This window comes from Montipora foliosa, chromosome 7 (assembly GCF_036669935.1).
Source record: "Montipora foliosa isolate CH-2021 chromosome 7, ASM3666993v2, whole genome shotgun sequence".
In the NCBI taxonomy this organism is placed as follows: domain Eukaryota; kingdom Metazoa; phylum Cnidaria; class Anthozoa; order Scleractinia; family Acroporidae; genus Montipora; species Montipora foliosa.
This window is the reverse complement of record NC_090875.1, coordinates 15,141,626-15,146,603: the sequence shown is the minus strand read 5'-3', so window position 1 is coordinate 15,146,603 and position 4,978 is coordinate 15,141,626. Positions and strand designations below refer to the sequence as shown.

Here is a 4,978-nt window from a genome sequence, read left to right as displayed (position 1 = left end):
AAGACAATCGTACAGGTCAAGACAGTATCATCGACTGGCTCAATCATTTGAAACGATAGAAGAAGCAACTGAAAGGGTCAGAATAACACCTCCCAAAATAAAAGAAAGGTCCCATGTCCCAACAACAGACAACATCATTGGAGACTTAAATCAGCTAATAATAGATGTGAAATCATGGCCTAATGGTACCATAAACTGGTCTGAGAAAGCAAGAATGTACAATATCAGAACAAAAGGACAAGACTCAACTCCACCTAATGGAGGACAAATTATCAAATCGTACTTAGAGAGAAATGGAGTTGATGTAACCTGCTTTGAAGCAGCAGAGATTGGCAACCAGACTGGTTCCCAAAACAAAGGTAAATAATAAATGCAAAATAAAAACAAAAAAACAAACAAAATCAAAATATGTAGTAAAAGATAAATACAGCCAAACTGAGCAATGCAATAATGGAAAATTGATTCAGGGTGAGCTGACAACAGTTCTTCAAATCAATATCATTCAAGAATAAAAATAAATATTTCGAATGCTTGTGATTATGAAAGATTCTTATGGAGTGCCAAATTACCAGTAATCAGAATTTTATGACATTTTAAGCCTTCCCATTTCAATTTCATACAAGTTTTACAGTGATTGAACATTGTTATAACCAGCCATCTGAAGTGAAACCACAGTTACATAAATCAAACTGATATTAATTCACATCACTTGAAGAGAAGGGATAATTACTGAAGAGTCCTTGGATATAATTTCTCCTGCATTAAACATTATAAAGAACTTATCCTTTGTTAGTTCGCTATTCTTTAAACACAGCAGTTATTGGGTACATCTCTTCAAATGATATTTCTTTAATTCAACAATTTGCAGGGTCCCGGGTACGTAGAGCCATTAAAAAACAGAGTGGAGGGGCAGTAACAGTTCCAGTGTCACGCACTAATGCAAAGATCAGAGCAAGCATCAATACACAGATTGAAAATGGTTCATATCATGTTGGTGTACCAGTAGTAGCGACAGAAATTTCAAAGCTGGCAATCAGTAATGAAGGCAAAGTTGTGGAAAAGAAAATTGGTGTCCAGGCCAGAAAAATCCCGTTCCAGGATATCAGAAAGGAGGCTTTGGCAAGAAACAAAAGTTTACTGAAAATCAAAGATGACAGCTACTACAAACAGTTAACTAAAGATGAACTTACTGCAGAGCTTCAAAAAATTCATGAGGAAACAAGTGATGACATTGACCAAATGAGAAAAATGCTCAAGACTTTTCAGCGACAAAGGCACTGGCTCCTCTGGCATGACCACTCAACTTTAGCAAACTATGGCCACATGCTGTTCTGCTTCAGAGAACTGTATGATCCTGCCATTCACATGACTAGGCAAGAAATGTTGGCAAAGACTGGGAAAGATGTAGATGTGCAAGCTACAGTAGAGGAGCCACAGCTGTACATGTTAGGGCAAAGCAGATCAACAGTTGAGGACCAGATGAATTTCATCCCAACCCGTCAAGAGGACCTCAGAGATTTAAAGAACCCCACAATCACAGAATCTGGCAATGAGGTGACAGATATCACGCGATACATGAATGGGGATAACCCTGCCACTGAAATGGAAGATGGTACTCAACATGGGGGACACTATGGCTGCCCAGGCTGTGATGGAGACATCAATTCCAGCCATAACCTTGCCTACAGCCTGCAAAGAAAGTACAAAACACTGGAAGAGAAACGACAACTGGTTCTTTCTGGTCCTCCCGGAAGAAAAGGAAGCCTACACCCCTTCAAAGACATGAAAATCAATGAGCTGAAAGCTGAGCTAAGAGCACGAGGAAGTTCTGCAGAGGGTAAAAAAGATGAGTTACAAAAGGAACTGTCCAGCATGCTTGGAGGGACAACAAGGCTTCCAGCCCTTCTCCACAACAGTGAGGTCTCTGTAGAGGAACTTAACTTGCAGAACTATGAAGTGTTGTTCTTTGAGGCGCTGCACTGTTCAATGAATCACATCAAGAATGTATTACAAGAGCTACCCCATCACATCACTGACATTGATGCACTTATTAAGCTAAAGGAAATTCTGTCCATCCAGTACAGCAAAGACAAACTACGAGGTGTTGATTACAGAAAGACCCTGATCTATGTTACAATTGCTCTTTACCCAGTTGCCAACCGTAACATTAGACTGCTCCTTGTTACTCTTTGTGAAATGATTGAAATCTACTATGCACAAGATGAAGCAAGATCACCAAAGATGATCTTACGGCTACATAACCTCTGCTGGAGACATGCAATCCAATGCCGCAAAGTGTTGACCCCACCAAAGGCTCTGACCTACAGGAAGCTGTTTGGCCTGTACTTCCACAGCTGTGTTACACACTCTAGCCAATTGCTTCGAGTAGCTTCTCACAGATCCACAAATGCAGAAATGTTCGAAAGACTGTTTGAGAAGTTGTCAGACATAACAACAAAAACTTGGAGCAAAAGGATTGAAGACCTATCCAGAAATGCAATCCTGCACTTACAAGCCGAGAAAGGCAATACTGGCAGTGAGTGTGTTCTCAAGCAAGAAAGAGAAATCAGCAAGATGGCAAAATCACTTCCCAAATTAGGCAACACAATCATTCTCAAGAGTGAGCTGGAATTGTATGCAGATGACTGGGCTGCTCACCTAAGGCTAATTGCTGATTTTCTAAAGCCAGGAGAGGGAGTCTGGTGGAAAGAGATGGAAGATCACATTGAATTCCTTGATGGGCCAGAGGAAACATGCTTCAGACAAAAGGGACCAAACCTGCACCACTTCCGTTCCACTGCTATAACAAAAGAGCAAGAGCTGCTAGAAATATGCTGGGACAAATGCTTGCATGATAAGGTTAAGATTCCTGCAACAAAACTACGAGGTGAAAGTGGTAAATGGGAGAGACCACCAACGTGTTGCTCAGTTGACTCCATGACAGACGCTGGTGCTGATGAAGATAGCAGTGATGAGCCTCAAATGGAAGTTGGTCCAGAACAAGAGACAGAAGAACTCTCAGACTGTGATGATGAACCTGAAGATGATGACAGTGTAAATGAAAAACTTGCAGGCTCAAGCAAAGAGGAGATAGATGAAGTCATTACTAGTGAACATCCTGAAACAGGCACCCAATCACCCATGGAGGCAGATTCAGTTATTGATGGTGAGGAACTTCAAAGAGAGAGTGAAAAAGAAATGAATGAGGAAACCCTGCCAAAGGTAACACAAGATAACAAAAGAAAGAGAGCTGAGCACGATCAATCTTCAGCCCAAGAGCCACCAACAAAACAACAAAAATCAGACACATTGGTATCCAAGACAGCAAAAGCTATAGAAAAAGTTCTGGGAGCTTGTGAAGAAGTCCAAAAATTTGAAAAACTGAAACAGAATGTTGGCAAGAACCCCAAATCAAGATATCACATTGAACGCTATGAAGCACATCTAGTTAAAGTACAAATTCTAACACTAAAGGCATTCAAGAAATTGTTCAATGACATTCAGACCTGGAAAGAAAATTTCAAATCATTAAATAAAAGAGATGCCACAGAGGATGACATTAGGACCAGCAGTCTGATTGTAACAAAGAGAAACCAAATGAAAATTGCTTCAGAGCTACTCAAACTGTGGAAGATCACCGTACATCTCATTTAACCCTTGATTGTCAAGAGTCAGCTCAAGCTCCAAGATATCTCAATTTTAGAAATTTAACATTCATAGTATCTCACAGTTATAGACAGAGACTGGCATGAACAAGAGCAGCTCAAAATGTAATACCGTAATTTGTACTTTGTATTTCAAGGATGTTTAATATTTTGGTAGTCAGTGGTTGAAATAGTATTGTGAGATACCAATGCTTGAAATGATTTCACAACATAAGCACAAGCTTGACTGTGTACAGTAAAAATATACATGTGTGATTAATTCAGTGACAAATATCAGAAAGATACCCAATTATTAACATTATTAATTTTCATTCATTTATTTATTACAATTTATGGCATACATGTACATGTACATAATAAACATGTAAGCCAAAGAATGGTTTGCAAAACATGGTGTCTGCACCCCATACAACAGCAAACATCCATTAAAAAAACTATCAAGAATGAGAAATACAAATATACATTCATATTGAGAGTTAAACCAGGAAATAAGGACAGTTCATAAGGAACTTACCTTACAATTTATTCATTGCTGCAGACAATGAATCCAGAAAAAACTACCAGTGCTGTAAATAATGATTATCAAGTTGAGAATAAAAATATGTAGCTTATTGTATCATCCAAGCAAGAAAAATGCTTACAAAAAGTTAAATCAGAGATATCGTGCGAGACCATGATCAAAATTCATCATCTCCTACAAACATTGTAAATCTACAAGGAGAATCTACGGCTTCATCCCAAAAAAAAACTTACAAGCCAAACCAAATCACATGTGCACATCAAAACGCTCCCTGAAAATCAGTTTCTAAAGATCTTTTCCTGTCCGCAAAAAAAGGCCATAAATCTGAAACTTTCAGCGGTCGCGCGACGTAGGGCCTTCAATCGAAGATAGACCGAAGATAGCGAAGATGAGCGAGTAGTACGATAATTTACGTTCACACAAAGGCGAAAAGGAAACAAAACCTACCTCTTCTTGCAAATCCAGCACCCCAACATTTCCCAGAAAAAAAATGAATGGTAAAGTATCGCTGCAATGCAAAGTTCAAAGTTTAAAAGCTGTTTGCGACGGAGTCCGCCATTTTGGATTGCGAGTGTGATCACGCGAATCGCGCGTAAGCCGGTGAGCGTCGAGGGGGGTATATTTGAACCATCTGGTCAAGCCTTAATTCACTTGAGCGAGAACGCAGCATTTATGATGGCAGGAGTCGGTATCGGAAGGCGTAAATTTAAGTTGATCATATTGTTTGAGATGAAATTTAAGATGGCCCTTCATAGACCGAATGCATAATTGGCGGCCAACTAATATTCTTTTG

At 39.4% G+C, this 4,978-nt stretch overlaps 1 long non-coding RNA gene across 1 annotated transcript in view; it reads right to left on the bottom strand.

Moving 5' to 3' along the window:
- The window catches only part of LOC138011254 (uncharacterized), a 5,018-nt gene extending 253 nt beyond the window's left edge, over positions 1-4,765 (bottom strand). The window contains exons 1-2 of the long non-coding RNA XR_011124665.1: positions 4,633-4,765; positions 4,180-4,231 (exon numbers count right to left, since the gene is read on the bottom strand). This is a non-coding gene — a long non-coding RNA (uncharacterized lncRNA). The remainder of the gene's footprint in view (positions 1-4,179; positions 4,232-4,632) is intronic.
- Between the last annotated feature and the right edge of the window lie 213 nt (positions 4,766-4,978).